Source organism: Lonchura striata, chromosome 3 (assembly GCF_046129695.1).
Source record: "Lonchura striata isolate bLonStr1 chromosome 3, bLonStr1.mat, whole genome shotgun sequence".
NCBI lineage: Eukaryota > Metazoa > Chordata > Aves > Passeriformes > Estrildidae > Lonchura > Lonchura striata.
The window spans coordinates 67,790,758-67,808,651 of record NC_134605.1 but is presented as its reverse complement, the minus strand read 5'-3'; positions in this window follow the sequence as shown (position 1 = coordinate 67,808,651).

Genomic DNA, 17,894 nt, shown 5'->3' with positions numbered 1-17,894 from the left:
TTCTTCACATTCTCCTTTGTGGATTCACAGAGTGACAGGATGCTGAGACCATTCCAAGTCATCCTCCTCACTGTAAAATTTATCCAATATTTTCAGCACAGGAATATTTCTTTTCATTACTGGCTGATCCTCTGTTATGAAATTTACTCCACTTGTGTGTGCAGGGAGAACATCTCCATTTTCCAGCTCCAAAATATGTATTTTTGTGCCAGAGTCAACAGGAAAAGTAGACTTACAGGATCCAACTGACTTAGTTTTGTGTTTCCCTGATGCCCAAAAAACCGGAAAGCAGCAGGACCAAAACATTTCATAAATTTCTTCCTAGGTGGTACAGACACTAAAGCAGGATGTTTGGATCTTTGGCCAGTCCCAGCAGGAATATTACAATACAGGAAAGATTTGTGCACACTACACACATTTATGAGGGATGTTTAAGACTTATCTGGACAACACATTAGTGAATACGCTTTAGGGAACAGTCCTGATCTGCCAAGCAGTTGAACCACTTCATGTAAGAAGGCTTTTACATGTTCTAATCTTTTTATTTGATCCATTGTTATTGTGTGGTTCAATGGCCACACAGGTGGTAAATCTCTTCCCTTCACCATCATTTTTTGTTGCCTTAGGTTATGAAACAGGTAACCTTGATGTCTTTCATTCCTTTCAATGTGAGAATAATAATTTCCACAATAATAAAAACTAAAAAAACTTTCTAGCAAGAGAGACAGTTTAGTAGAGGAAGAAGACACCTGTGGATTTTATGTCCAGATGTTTGCCTGTTATGTTCTTGTCAGTGATTTCAGTTCCACCTCTAGAGGAAACTAGAAAAAGACAGCTTGGTTTCTCATGATAGATGCATGTGGTTAATAGAATGTCCATTGGTATTTATTTCAGTAATTAGGAGTCAAACAATACTCAATGGCCTCCTTCAATATATTAATATATTGAAGGAATAGAATAGATTTTTTTTAGTTATCATTAACTTCTATGTTCCTCTAGAAATTTCTTTCTGCTAGGCATTACACAATCACCAGGAAAAGGATATCCCATCCCAACGAGTTTATAATCTAAGTGGTCAAGGTAAAACCAGAGATATAGTGACTTTTCCTATATCACCTGATCAGCAGAAGAATAGAAAGAAAAATGACACACAGTCTACTTGACATTTGGTCTCCTCCTAAGTTTTCTGAACCACATAATTTTTCTTGGAAATACTCTTTTAAATCTGTTTTCTTTTGATTTAAAAAGAAACTATGTTATTACTTTGTACTATTCATTATGTGAGTCATGTTGATACACCCTTCAGCTGGTCAAGCTGTGTTTTTGAGGATCTTTTCACATTAGAAGCAAAACCAAAACAGGTTTTGCCTGACATCAAAGACACATTTATTCTGTTTGAAAATAGGTAGGAATTTGAACAAAGATTGTGTGAAGAAAGATGAATTCCCAGCATTTGAAACATATTTGAGGCACATCTATACACAAATCCTGATCAGTTTGAGACTGTGAAATATATTGACTACAGTTCTCAAGCATCCTCAATCTTTTTGGTGATTTTTGTTGGGTATCATTGTCAGGTTTTCTTCTGTGAATTGTTTCAAAGCATCGTAGCATATAAGAATTTGCTGCCCAACAGGAGTTTGTTAAGTAAGAATATTAGAAATTTGTCCATCATGTTTTGACCCAGCTCTCCTGAGTTCACCATCTATTGGGCCTGGAAGAGAACCTAGTTGTGTAAGCTGTCTTCCTGGTCTACTATGAATGATGTTGTCCAGGGAATGTGTTGCCTGAGTTCTCTCCACTGACTGTGCAGAGGATAAGATGATGATAGTCTAGAGTACAACTTGCAGTTATTGAAGCCTAGGTGGGAATAATTTTTCCACTCAATAGGTCAATATCTTAACAACAATCAGAAAAAAACCCCAAACTCTGCAGTTCAGTGATAGTATAGTAATTTATGATAATTATTAATTCTGTAAATCTACTATGATGGCTTTAGATTTTCTGTGGTGTTAAATGAATGCTAAAACTTCAAAATATCACAGATTTTTCTTTAAACACCTAAATATTCTTAAATGTCCTCCATGTGTTTAGTCAAGTACTTGAAGTCTAAGCTTCCTCCAGCAGGTCTGCTGAGTCAGAACCTCCATTCTTATCTACAAAAGAAACCTATATGTTCACAGTAGTTTACTGCCCTTTCTTTTCCTCCTTTTATGCTAAATATCTGTGGATATTCTAGTGAATGAAATTACTGATCATAGGTTTTGCAGTAACATTGAATCTTAGGAGATATTAATTGAAAACTAATTTTGGTTTTGCGTAAGGCACCTCTGTAGAGGAAAATGTGGATTCTAAAAGCTGTAGTCAAAAGCTGGGGAGCAAAAGTCATGTTGTGTGAGCATTGTCTCATCTAAAATATCTAGAGTGGCTCAGATTTTATATATATGGAAGGATCTGCTAGAGTACAATTGAAAGACTGCAAAGCATTTACATAAAATAGGCAGCAATTTTGAATCACTTATGTGCATGAGAAAATTGTAAACTGCTTATAAAAAATCAAACAGAACATGTCAAATGACATTCATCCAAAGGCTTCAAACCCCAGTGTTCCATATTTGAATGGGAAGTGAGGACTGAAAATATTCCTTCTAAATTAAATACTCTGTCTCACAGGAATAAAATAAATTTGAAGGACATCAATGGCTGCAACCAAAGGTAAAAGATGATCTACTTCTCTATATGAGTAAAATGGGTGAAATCTTGGTTCCTAGAGGATGTGGAGTTAAGTAAGTTATGTGTGAATAAGATGCTGGATTCTAGGGTATCAGTTTAGAATAGCATATGGAAGATTTTTGAAGAATTTTGTGCAATGGGAAGTGGCTGACTGCTCTGATGGTGTGGACAGCTAATATATTAGTATTGCAGCCCACAGGTGATCAAATTCAAAAACAAAGTCCCTAAGATTTTGTGGTTTAAAGGTCAAGAAACATTACAGACCAGTACTGAATATCACAAAATTTGTACTGAAATCTCAGGAGCTGGCAACAGGAAGTTTAAGTTACACTCAGGTTATTTTTTCCTGTAAGAAAAGCCTTTTTACTTTTTAATTTTTAATTTAAAATTAGTTCATACAGATGAATATGTTCTTTCATTTGACCTAAGTAAAAAATAAAAAGTAATTTTTCACTGACTATTGCAGTTAAGCAGTGTTTCGCTTTTGTAGTGAATTCCCATTGCTTATTTCAGATAGAATTTTCTAAACAATTTTTTTCCTGCTATTATATAATAGAAGTGACTGTCTCCATAAGCATTTCACTGCTAAGATTTATTTCATTTCAGATAAGTCCAAACAACTGCAAGTTTTTATTTTCCATATATCACTTGCCTGAACTAAAAAATTGTTTTAGAAGCCTGGGGAAGGAGAGAAAAACCTGGGCCATGTTTCATCAGAATCCTTCCTCATTTCTCCTGCATTATTTTTCAGACACAATACTGCTTATGGCAACAACAGGAGACCTCTGTGTCTTTGTTACTCTGTCACTACTGAGCAGTCAGCAATGGGGGCTATGGGGAGAAAATGCAAACACGAATGTGCATTCACATTGATCATAAATGAATTTCCTCCATCAGCAGTTGCATACCTTAGAAACCACCATAGCAAAATAGGAGTTTAGTGGCTTTCATAACTTGAAAGTACTGTCAGAATCACACTCAGGAGGCATTAATGTTATTTTATATAGAGTTATCTTTTTGAAACTGAAGAGTTACCTCCCACTGCTGTAGAAACTGCCAGGTCTGGAAGATGGTGGAGATGAGTTACTTCCACAGCCATAAATGTCTTAGAAAGAATGCAGTGTAAAACCACATGAACAATTACCATTTTTTTATTATAAGAAAAACTTCTTATCTAGAAATTATATATTTTTTTTTTAATGTGTTGCACAGATAAACAGATTTCTTTGATAACTGCCAATAAAGAAAAAGCAAACCTGTTGCTGTCAAAGTTGTGTAAAACTGTCCTTTGATCCACTGAAAAAAATGATAAAAAAAAAAAATTTTGAAGGCACTCTGAAGTGAAAGTAATTTTGGTATCACCAGTGAAATGCAAAGTTCAGAAAAAGTCATCTCAATGCATTTAAAAATGAAAAATTTTACTTCATATTAGGTTTTTTATGGAGTTGTAATGACACTTGGTCAATGCTGAAAGAAAGAACCATTTAAGCCCAGAGAAAATGGAAATATTAAAGTAAAATACTAAAAATATTCCCTTTTTCTTTCATTAGGTTTAATTCATGACTTTCTGTCCTTTTTTTCCTTTATTTATCAAGCATCTGGTAAGAGTTTTAGTCAACAAATGACTTCTGGTTGAATACAAATTTAGCCCAACTCTAGTAAACCTACTTTTGATTTATACAACCTGAGCTACCATTTTGTGACACACACAAAATAAAGCTATGAATCAATAATAGATCACAAGTGAAGAAAATAATTTGAGCAATGTCACTGCAATTTGACAGAAACAGAGAGTGTGAAAAGAACTCAGCAAGAGTTTAGACTTTGCCATACAGGAATTTTGCTTGCACCTAGCCTAATAGTGAAGTATGATCACTTTCTGCTTGTTGCCTTATTATAAAGGTATTATTATCTGCTCTTATAAAACACATCAGGCATCACTGCTTAAATGTCCAGAGCATAATTCTAGCATCAAGATCACTCAATCATGACACTCATCAGTAAAATATGGAGTCTAATATAGTTTGACTATGATCAGTATTTTATTTTCTGTGATATCCTTTTGAAATAAATGGGATAACATCTGAGGCAATATGAACTTCAAAGTGTTAGAGTATATGCTGTGGAGTATATATGTCCATGCTGCTGATTTCCATGCATCCCTGATTTGCAATAAGACTTCTTTCTTAAAATTGCTGACAATACCAACATTGTCTTCAATAATGACAAGTTATTTGTCTTTATTCTAGGGTTTGTCTACAGGCTTCGATCCAGATATCCTGTTGTTTTGAGATGCTGAAGTCAAATAAATGTTAGAGGTTTAACAAGCAACACTTTTTAAAAACCATTTTAAAAATGAGAAGTCTAACACATTTTGAAATGCAAGGTTTTTTAGACTCTAAATGAACCTATTAATGAAGTGTTTTTATCAGATCTATTTCCATACTGGGTCTCAAATTTTTAATTCTCAGTGGAATTGGTATAACAAGGCTAACATACCATTCAGTCAATGAAAAAAATTAGACACTGTCAAAATATTTTGTTATAAAGCCTGTTCTTTGGTGGGTAAAGGCACATCTTTTTATTACTGCAGCAGTCCTTTGGGCCACTGAATGTCATCAAATGTATGTGATAATCTTCTGTTTCAACCAGCGTTATGGTGTTTGTTCTTAGGTAATGCATGGAATAGGTGAGTATTCAAAAGTGTGAATGAATACTGAGGATATCACACATTTAGCAGGAACAGAAAAATAATCCAAAGATTTGTACCAGACCTGTGTCACTAATTTTCCTGCTATTACATTTTTAGAAATCATGCTTTTAGATTCAGTATAGTATTAACTGGTGGTTGCATTTCCTAAGTCTCTTGCAATTTTCAAGTTTTGGTTATGTTCTATTGACTGTATTAAGGAATTATGACTAAACAAGAGAATAAATATTCTTTGTGAGAAGGTTTTAGCCATGTTTAATTGTGAAGTAGACCTGAAATGCAGATCTGCATATCAGGTTTCAGATCTGCTACATTTCTATTAACAGACATGGATTCTTCCAGTGTGGAGATTCTGGCATCATTTCCAGCCTACTAGGCCCTCAAAAAGTATAGACATTTTTATTGGGAAATAAAAAAATGGCAAAAATGCCACCTGGAAACCTTCTAGTCAGAAGAAGTAATGAAAGCTGAGGAGGGTAATTATTGGAAAGGCTATGTATCAGCCTTTCCCATGTCTATCAGTACATGAGCTGAGGACTGTGTAAAGACTGTGCAGTTTGATAAAACAAGAGTCATAGTTGCTTCATCAGCAAAGTTTGGTTTTCCACAGAAAATTTGGGAATATTATAGAGAAAACAGAACAAATACATTTTCTTGAAGTATTTAAAAAGCTCTGTTGCAAGTCAGAAGGAAAAATAAGAAAACCCCATAGGGGCTTTTAAACACAGTCCTTTCATTAAGCCAAATAGAATTTATTACTTCCTGCTAACAAACTTGGAGCTCTTATATTCATGAACTATTAAACACTTAAATTTTCTACAAGATCTAAGTCCCACTGTTTGCACTAGTTTGTTACAAGTGAAGGAAAAGGTGAAGTCTAGAGTATAATGTCTAATGAACTCTAGAATTATAAAACCTGGTATTTTATCCTTATTTAATTAATGGATAGATCCATATTGGTCAGAAAACTGCCTCACATCCATGTACTCCCTTTTTTTCAGGTCCTCTTGTTATTTAAATTATAAGTGTATAAATGTGGGTGTCATTCTCAAGAGTACTTAACAAGATATGCTATGAGGTATTTTAATATTACAAATCTAAAATAAGTGTCAATGTCTGTGTTACTCTTTGACCCAAATATTCTGAAAGTAAAGCAAAATTTAAAGACTATCTACCATGAATATTAAATTATACAGTACTTATAGCAGTTACATGACAAGGACTATATTTGGCATCCCTAGATGAATTCTTTTTTCATATAGGACTTTTATATATCTTACAGATAGTTTGAAGGTTTGGACATACTTCATCAGTATTTCTGAAGATCCAGTGAACACTGGTAAGCCAAGAGGTCTTCCAACACTCTTAACATGAAAAGACTAGGATTTTTACAGAAACTTGGTGTCCAGTAATCTCCACTTGGATGAGTCCAGTGCTCAGATTCATAAGACCCTCAGAGGCAGGCCACCAGCTGACAGCCAGAAGAGGCTGGAGGAGTTGGTCATAGAATCACACAATGATTTGGGTTGGAAGGGACCTTTAAAGAGTATCTCCTTACACTTCTCCTGCCATAATCAGGGACATCTACTAGTCCAAGCTGCTTAAAGCAAAGATGGGGTATCCATAGCTTCTATGGGCAGTTTGTTCCAGTGACTTACCACCTTGATTGTGAAGAGGTTCTTCTTTATGTCTAAGCTAAATCTAATCTCTTTTAGTCTAAAACTGTCATCTTATTAGTACCTGTACTGCTTATACCACTAACAAATGTATTGACCAGTACGAGCCCCTAAGGGTCACCCCTTGTTACCACCATCTGGGCATTGAGACATTGACTATGGCTCTGTGGATGCAGCCATCCAGTCAACTCCACCAATTCCTTATCCATAAAAGTGTCCATCCATCAAATCTGTACCTCTTCACTTTGGCAACAAGGATGCTCTGTGGGACTGCAGCAAAGGCCTGGCAGAAGTTGAAGTAGGTGGTATCAGTTGCTCTTCCAGTTTTCCACCAATAGAGTCACTCCATTGTAGAAGATGACCAGATTAGTCAGGCTTTTGTGAAGCTGTGTTGGCTCTCTCTAATCTACCTTGTTATCCATATGCATTGCATGGTTTCCAGGAAGTGAAGGTAACAAGCAGGTAGTTCCCTGGGTCCTTAATTAATCCTTTTAAAAAATGGAGGTGATGTTTCCCTTTTTCTGGTCACTGGTGATTTTGCCTAATTGACGTGAATTTTCAAATATGATGAAGAGTAGCTTAGCAACTGCATTTGCTGGTTCCTTCAAGACCCTTGTCTCATTTAACAGAGAGAAGTACAATTTCTTTCGTCTTCGTTTTCTGAATAATGCACCTGTAGCAGCCTTTTTATCATTTTTCACATCCTTTGACAAGGTTCAGCCATGCCTTAGCTTTTCTGATCCCACCATATACTCTGGAGAAGTATCCCTATATTTCTCCTGGGAAGCATAATCCTCCCACTGCCTGTGTATTTCCTTCTTGTATTTCATTTTGAGCGGGAGGTCCTTACTGAGCTACCTTCCTCCTGTCATCCCTGGTCCTTTCCTGCAAGGCCTGCAGTGTCTTCCCTGTGTTCCAAATTGTTGGCCAACATTTTTTTCATCTTACAGATCTGTGGAGAAGTAGAAGCATATTTCCAAGCATTTAAATTCTTGAAGTTAACAGTATTGTGGAGTACTCTGTCATGGGGTCTCTGTAAAGTCATATAGAAGAGGACAGAAATGGTCCCTTTTTCTTTTAAGTGAAATTGCTTGTGTGGGAGGCTGTTGTCCTGAGGCAACAGTCTTCACTTCATGATACTTTTAATATTTTGTTTAGTATGGAGAATGGATAGCTGAAAAAATCCTAATTTTCTAAGGTTGCCTCAAAGCTAGAATATAACTTGTCTTGTAGTCCCACAGCCAAGGCTGGAAACATAAAAACTTGGTATAATCATTAATACTGCATTTATTCAAATATTCATTGAACAATTTATATTTTACTGTCATTTAGTTGCTTAGGAATTATTTTTCCTTGTTAAAAATGTTTGGTTTTCTTTAAGTATACTTTAAATTGTTCTTAGGAATGATCATTCAGTATAGATTCAGAATATTGCTGGCATACTGAATGTATGTAATTGATTATCTTTCCACCTCTGGCCATGTCATTCTGGGTCCAGCTCTCAATAAAACCAGTATATACCAATATACATGGTGATGCTGTACACATACTGAACACATTTTTTCTCACAGTTTACAGCAGAACTAAGCTTGACAATACAAATAGTTTTTGGATTTTTTTCAGCTACCAAACCAAAATGAGCCATTTTTTAGTTATTGAAAGTTATATGATTTTCAGGAAAGAGAAACGCATCTTTATGATTTAAATAACACACTCATTTCCATGTTTATTTGTTATGGTTATCATAAACCATTAAGAACTTCCCACAAGTAATCAGCAGATTTCAATTACTCCACAATTCACAAGAAAAAAATTGTGATTTGGATTTTCCCCATCTGCTTTTCTACAGGTGCCCTCTGCCTAATGCAGTTTATCAGTTGATTGTATTTGACCCAGCATCCATCTGATGCCATCGAGAAAATCACTTCAGTTAGGAGGTGCTCAGAAAAGGAATTTTCAATAATAGAAGTCACTCTATGAAAAACCTTTTATCATTGTAGCATCACATGGAGAAAAGGTGATCTAAGGTTTTTTTTTCTTAAAAACTCTTTTTAAAGTTCCTATTGAAGAGCTATATTTTCTGTACAAGAGATTAGGTGAAACTTTAGAAAAATCTGAGGGTTATGATATTTACCCATCTGTCAAGATAACTGGAAAAGCTGTTAAGCTCCTGTGTGGAATAGACAGCTGAAACAGTAAGAGTCACTGCCCAAAGCACATTTTTTTCTGATAAACTGGTTAAGATTCAGATATATAGTGTGAGTTATCAGTCATCTGAATGTGCAGCTGGGGAAGTGAATGTCAGATGACAGGAGTGGTTCTGTGCAGAGTAATGAAATCACTAAAGAAGCACAGAGAAACAAAGGAGTATTTCTATGCATCTAAATGAAAACTAAAAATTCACACTTAGGTAGCATATTTGCTGTTATAAGGCATAGTACTACAAATAAACAAAAGACCACTGGTCTTAAGGCTCTACAGTGTATAGAAATTGAGATTTTATATATGACATTTATATCCAGGATGTAATAAAATAATGCAAGAGAAATATCTGACTCAATTATTAATCTCTTCCCTAACAGAAAAAAAAAAAAAAAACAAACATAAAAAGTCTGAATACTAGCTACCACTATGTGCTGTAGCTTGTATTTACCTTCCTGCTATGTTCAGAAGTATTTAAGAAAAAACGTTAAGATTCTTTCCTAAGAAGAGGAGTAAGACTTGATTAAGAACAAAGGGAAGGCAGGTGTTTTGCGTCTCCAATATCAAAAGTGGAAAATACCAAGTTTTACTGCCTTATCAGTGATTAGCAGGCACTAAACAGAATGGAAGATCAGGTAGGCTGAAACTGCTTTGAGCCCACGTACAAATTTCATATTTGGTACAAAAGAAAAACAGTTGTTTTGTGTAGCTTGTCTGATTATGAACTCAGCCATATGGGAAAAGCTATCATTACTTTGTCCAAAACTAGATTTTTGCTCCAAAATCTTAATTAAAGAAATGTAGGAATGTTGATTTGTTTTGTTTTGTTTTGTTTTGTTTTGTTTTGTTTTGTTTTGTTTTGTTTTGTTTTTGTCTGAAGGAATTATGGTTTCTGCAGCTGTGCTGTTTGGGCTCAAAGGGAAGCCCAGAGGAGAAGATCTGCCTCAGATCATCTTCTTGTGCACTTTTAATACTTAAAATTGGAAAAAACGAACAAAAGGATTTATGTATTGGCCAGCACAGTACAACCAATACCTTTGAATTGTGTTAGGTTAAAGGTCAGCATACTGGGCAGGAAGGGGGAAGAAGCCCAAAAGAGCTCTATTATTCTTACAATCCCATCTAATCCAAAAGATTTTCACTGGGTGAATTAAATTGCTCTGAAATATTTGAAGTCAATTATTCTGAAATTCTTGGTTCTTCCTCAGCAGCAGAATTAGTCTATCCAACACCTCATCTGAATGACTAGTGAGGCAGAAATAAAACAATGTAAAATATATTTTCTGAAAAAAACCCAGAAATTTGAATTAGTCAGTGATAACTAATGTTTCATAGGGAGCTCCAACAGGTTTACAAACTGACCTAGTGATAGCTTTCAACCTAGCATTGATCAAAATTTTCATGCAGGGCATCAGAGAAAGATTATGCTATATGAATCTTCCTTTCACCACTGTTTTTATGGGTCAGCCAGAAGGTTAAAGATGCTCTGTTCACTGTTAGTTGCCTTGGGAGAGTTCTTGGCCTGTGCACGTTTAAACAATCCCTGATGATCCAGACTGTATTTCTCATGCTTATCACTTCTTGAACGGCCCTTGAGAGAAAAGGTGCAATACCAATTCAATTCCACTAGCAGTGGAATTCACTCACATATGTTCATTCATACAACATTGCTTTCTGTACAGATTCTTTAAGGCAATAATAGTCATAATAATCATCCACTCCATAATGTCAGTGCAATAAGGTTAAACATTTAAAATTGTTGCTGTAATATCCCATATTATTTTGTAAACATGATAAAGTTAAGAAAGGCATGTACTTTGAAAATATTTGCACCAACTGAGAGCCATCAGTGATTACCACATAACTGAATCCTGATTTCAGGTTGCTCAACATAAATTCAGACTTGCTTTGCTGATGTCAATAACATTTATTCATAACACTTCTGTAAACAGAATCAGTGGTTGATCTTTCATATTTGCAGTTTCTGCTGAGAGATTTTTAAAATGCATTTGTTTCATAGCTTCCAGAAATATAGAAATTTTTCCCAGTACTATGTAAAAGAGAATTAAATTAAATATATGAAATTTCTTTAATATTTTGCAATATTAACTATTTTTACATATAGTTTAATACATAAAATACACGTACATTTTTACTGCATATATATTTACTGCACTCTTTCAGTTGCAGCATCACTTTATTAAACATCTGCATAAACGTGAAATACAGAATAATAGCTGAGCATGATAACAGTGGTTAGTCTTTACTGAAGGACTGAGCTTTGCTATGGGTCTGCATTCAAGTTGGCCTTCCTCCCCTGATGGTCTCATTGATTCAAATGTAAACAAGGTAATCAAACCAACACAACCTTCTGAATCAATTTTACATTTAGATATTTTTGTACTGTCATAGCTAAAGACAACATTATGTCTTAAGAAACCCAGCTAGACTCTTTCAGTAAAAGGGTCAAGTAGAGCACTAGAAATGAAGCCCATGTTAAAGGAACACATGACTCATTCCAGACATTCAAACACTAGGGGAATCTGTTAGGTTGAACAGTCATGGAAAAATGGAAAGGACAAGAGAATATCTATGGTATATGAAATCTAATTTTTTATAAGGACTTTATAAATAAGGTCAGCACCTTACATGGCCTTCAGATCTTTCTATAAAATCAGTGGCGTCTTTGGAAATATGGTTTTGTTAGCTAGCCACGCCAAACAAACTGCTGTTAATTACTAACCCACCTTGGTTTATTAAATATATCTGTATTCAGGAGGAAGAAGATACTATAAAGTGCTATAAAAGAGTCTAGGTATGTAGTCCAGTGTTTCTGTCCACTGCTCATTATAGTGGCTTTTTAAAAGTAATCTAATTGGTCCGGGTCTGTGTTAACAGACAGATTCCTGGGTAGGAAGGACAGATTTCCTTACTTTCGCTGCTTTAAGCATCTAAAATATTTGATGATTTATTTAAATTTACTTCAGTTTTTTTTTTTTTTTTAATTGTTCTCAATATGAAAAAGAAATAGTGAATATATTTTTTATTCCTTTGTGTTTGGCATGTATAGGATAAGGATAATCATAGAGTCACAGGTGGTTTATGTTGGACCTTAAAGATAATCTATTTCCACTGCCCTTGCCATGGGCAGGCTTGCCACCTACTAAATCAAGTTTCTCAGAGCTCTATCCAACCTGGCCTTGAACACTTCCAGGCAGGGATGAGGTATTAAATGCTTGACAGATAAGTTCTTTGTGCAATACAACTAAGCATACAGAGAGACAAAACAGGCAGTGTAAATAACTTCTCAAGAGATCTGGGAAAATTTCTAGCCAGATATGACAGAATTGAAAGAACTATAATCACCTTTATACACTGTGCACCATCAGGATCACAAATTAAAGCTTGTGAGTCCACACTATGCTTCAGCAGAGACCACCCTTGAGATGAGATCCTGGATCTAGGATTTACTGCAAACACCTAAGCGTCTCCAAAGGAGCAGACATTTGTCTGTGACACTGAAGCTACATTCTCACATTGGTTTGAGTACCCTAAAATAAGTGAATAAGTATTAAAATAAAAGAACCAGCAGCTTCAAGTTGACACAAAAGCTATATATTCTGTTAAAGTTTTATTGGGCAAAGCGGGGAAAAATGGTAGGGCGAGACTGCTTTGGTAAGACATAGGCTGTGGGAAGGATTTAGGGAATAAAATACAGGCAGGTGATCCTCAGGTCTTCCATTTGAGGTTACCATGCCTTTTGTTGATGGTCTTTCCTGGCACACCTGCAGAGCCTCTAATGTTTAGCACCTATCCATACCCATGCTATACCATGATTCTGGGTGACCTGGACAGATCCCAGCTGTCCCCACCATCTGATAGAAACAAAACCCACTGAAAGGGCACTGCAGCACCATAGCCCCCCATTGATGTCCCTGGTGATCATAAATGTTGCTGCCTGCCCCCATGGCACCAGCCATGTGACCAAAGTTTGATCCATGGAGCAGAACTCTGTGTACACCTGCCCCAGGGGCTGGAGGGGATGCTACCATTGGGAAGACAGTTGGAGGAGGACTCAGGCTTCTATGTTACAGTGTAAAAGGTGTTACAAGATAAGTGTGCTCAGTATCTTCTCTAAGAATAGCTCTTGCTCAGTTAGCTTTCTGCTCCAGCATCTTGAGCTCTGAGTTCATATCCACAGTGTGCCCATTTTTTTTCCTGAGGATTAGTTACAAATTTTCCATTCTTTGAGAGGCTTCTTGTGAAAACTCTACACTGAATGAGTGTCTCCATTAAGGGCATTTTTTATTTTTTAGGATCTTCATCTAGCGATAGACACTTTCAGGCATTTTAAAAGTGATGCCACAAAAGCTGGAAATACACACTGCACTTCTTTATGTCACACCCTTAGTGTGTGAGTTAGCAAACTAACTGTACCGGGGTCAGGCATGTTGAGTGAAAAGAAGGTGCAGTCCTATAAAATATCACTAAATACCATGGATGTTTCTAAAATCTTTTAATAGCTCTGTGAGATTTTTTACATTTCTAATGGCTATCTTTGCTATGGTTTCGCAGAAGCAGAAATCAACGAGTGAAAAGTGCATGTGACAGATGAAAATTTCCCTCTGGAAAGAAAAGTCCCTTAGGAAGCAGTGCAGCCATTTGAAACAATGTGTACACACAGATGAGGAAATGTGCTGCCAGTCATTGGGGATTGTGCTCTCTGGGACCAAGTACCTCTTTCTGGGTTGCTATTTTCTACTGAGTGAATGGCAAATAGTCCAAGCTGCTAACCCGAGAAAACCCATTCTCAGTTTCAACTACATTTCAAGTCCAACCTTATATTATCTTCACATCGAGCTTGGCTTCAGGAAGAGTTGGGGTGTAAAAAACAATTTCAGAGTATAGTTGGATAGGTGTAAACTGAGAGTGGTATAGCATGCTCCATTTTGATTTTTTTTTTGCTTGTTTGTTTTTTTACTCTGGATACTAGCATGTGTTTTGATAGCTTCTCTTTCAAGGTAAGAGTGTTTTATTTCAATTTTTTTCTTGAATATGGCATTATGAAGCAAGAGCACTTAGGTGTTTGGCTGACATTTTACATTAGACTTTCCAAAAGAACAGTCATTGTCACGTCCTTGTCTGTCTCACCCCCACCCACCCCTTTTACTGTCTCCTACTGCTTTCACCATTTTCTATGGATATTCATGCCTAAGCAACAGCCAGGAAAAAAAGAAGAGAATGCTTAAGTACTTTATCTGGAAAAGCAGGAAAGGTGATACATGGTGTACAGACTTCTAGACTGTTGCTTCACTTGCTTTGTTTTCTGCATGTAGTACGAGGTGATGCGTGGCAGCTGCAAGAGAGATCAGTCTCGATGTTTGGGCGTCATCTGAACTCAGAACTCAAAGTAAAGGTCAGGAGCCATGACCTTAAATAGATTAAACTAAATAGAAAAGTATATAGAAACCCTGCTGTATGAACTGTTAACCTGAGGGGGGAAATGACTTTGCATTCATCTCTAGACAGAGGTTAAACTGAGTTTGGAGACATGGTGCTTAAGCTCCACTTAAAATTAGTTAATATGTCTGCAACACTGATTAAAAGAGAAACAATAATGTATTCATCTCAGGTGTTCTTTTTAGGCTTTTTAAATTAACCTATCCCTAAAACACAGCAGATTCCACCTTTTGTTACTTTTATTTCCCTTTAACCAACTCAGTAAGGTAGCTCAGAGTTATTTCTCACTGGGAAGATTTCTTTGAAAATAAACTGTTAAAATGAGATTACACAAACCATTAACTTTCACCAAGCTTTGCAATTATTTTTAGGTGGAGAATAAATTTTATAGCTGCAAGACCTGATAGTTTTTGTTTTCTTAAAGATTAAAAGAAAAAACCTACACTTTTTTTAGAAGTAAAACCCCAGAAGTTTAATTAGCAACCAAAACACAAAGACAGAAAGAAAAAGACATTGATAGATGGACAGAAAATACTGCTATGTTACAGAAAAAGTTCTGTTTCAGACTTGTCCCAATAGTACTTCCTACAAAGCAAAGCACTCCTTTAGGAGCTGCTCTGCTGGGAGCCTAACACTATTAATGAATTAGTGAACACTGATTCTGATTTAAGACAGCTGGCTTTTAATAAATTACTCCCCATACGCAGTGCAGCCTGTCCTTTGCATGCTGCTTTGCTGCTGATTACATTATCTTAAATGGGAGTGAGAAGCAAATTCAATGTCTCTGTTCTAGGTACAAAGCTTTCTGAACTAATTGTTTTATTGTTGTATCAGTAGGCTTCATGAGTGATTAATCATTGTAAATATAGTTTCAAAGTAAATAACTATGTATCTTCTATTAATGCATCCTGCATCTTTCATTAATATATTTAGATGCAAGAAAGTGTTTTATAGAGCATGAAGAAGATTCTTTGCTTGTTTCACAAACTACATTAATTCACTTAAGTGTAATTCTTAGGCTGTGAAAGTATGAAAGTCATGTGAAATGATGTGATAATCCTGGTGCATGGGACTTTTTAATTGCATTTTTTTGAGTTCAGAATTCCTTGTAACATACAGTTGTTCTACTGAGTTTGTATTTGTGTATAAGAATAGCAGTGTTTAAAGAAAATATCTTTGCTTTCCAAATGTCCATGTATTTGTACCATTACAGTCACATTTTCATAGAAATAACCTGAGTTTTTGATCAACAAAAGCAACAACATCTATCTTATACGACAAATTGGAGAGTCATTCAAAGATGGAGATAATGATGATTGTGATTTTTTATGAAGAAGCACTAGCAGATAGAAAAAGATCTTATATCTGTGTCTAGATCTTCCCAAGTTTTCTTATTATAAAACAAGATTTTTGCTGAAAGAGGTGTGCTGTGAGCACTTAATTTTTTAAAGGAATATATACGTATGTCCAAGATTTGGCAGATGATTTTTTCAGTTTTTTTGTGAAGTTGTATGGTATTCAAAACCAAAAATATTAGTATTAATATGAAGCAATACCAATTAAAATATCCAAGAGCTGTAGTGTGAGACACATATCTGAGGTGTAAGACTGGAACTCTGTGTATGAGGGATAGAGAACCACTTTCGTATTTAACTGCATTTCTCACATCTAGTCTTGAGCCCTAACAGACAGGCAATATAGTCCAAAGAAATGAAAATTATATTTCATAGCTACAATAAATGAAGTAAGATGAGAAACAAAACATTTTCTCAGACCAAGTAGTGGAGCTGGGAAAAGCACACACATTTTTGAACAAGTCCTCTCAGCCTAACAATGTGACACATGAATGTAATTGTAGCTGAACCCAGATACCTTAATTTTCAAACCAAAATGGTGCACATATGTTCAGACTTTACATTTTTTCATTACTATGTGTATCTATTTTTTACCATCTGTTCTCCTGGCTAAAATATGGATCTTTGATTTAGATAATCTGGAATTTGAATCTTCCTTATATTTTACCATACCTATTAGAAGACAAGAGAAGTATGTAAAAGTTACCTCTTTTCCCATTAATGTTACTTTGCAAAAGAAATTCAGAAGGCATTTTTCCCCCTTATTAGAAGTGCCTTGGCTTCAAGGTTAAAATTCCTGCCTGTTTTGAATTTGGAAGGCTTCCCATGGTAATCATATTCTATATCAGAGTGTGATCGGTATGCTCAACATTGCCTTATTTAGATCTACCAGGCAGCACTGACTAGCTGCAACCAGTTTAACTTTCAGCAGGAGAAGAGTAACAGGAGCCCAGTGCCAGTCTTGAATAAACCAGCAGGAACTCAGCAAGAAGCTCTTCCCAGATAAGCAAAAGCATTGTCCTACAGAGAAGTTGTCTCTGCTGAAAGACTGGAGATACATTGTTTTAATGAACTCGCCTCAAGCTGTTGTAATCATATGAGGGAACAGATTTGGGTTTATGAATATCCTAAATCTCTTGGATTTAAAGAAAAAAGTGGAAAATTTGATTTGTATTAGTATTATTTTTTTTTTCTTCCACTATCCCTATCACATGCATGCACTCTGCAGGAGTTGCTTCGTGTGTGTCCATGGGTATTCTCTTAGGAAGGCAAGACACTTTCAGGATAGGATTTTATTTTAATTTTTTTTCTGTATACTGCTTAGCTGCTGATATAAAACTAGTATAATTTTAAAAAAGAGAAAAAAATTGCTTTGTTTGCTTGGAAACAGGAGCATTCAAATCTGTGCTCTTTTGCATCAGCCGTAAAGAAAATTTCTCTTTCTTCCCACAGATCTAGTTAACTCTCATGTGAGCATTCTTACCTTTCATGTAGACCTTCTTTCCATTGTCTATTTAGTCTGCAAGTCCTCATATAACTTTTACTTTCATGCCCACTTTCCCTCAGTACAAAGTTCAAGACCGAGGACAGCAGAGAGCTCAGGAGGATGATGCTGCTTCTTGGCACACAGCTGTAGTGGATGACAGCTTGGTTAACCACCTAGTCAATAATTTGGATAGAAGTTTATCATTTGCTATTACTAGTACAAAGCTGCTGCCTACACTAGTTCTTCCTGAGTGCATTTCTTTTTTATTTAAT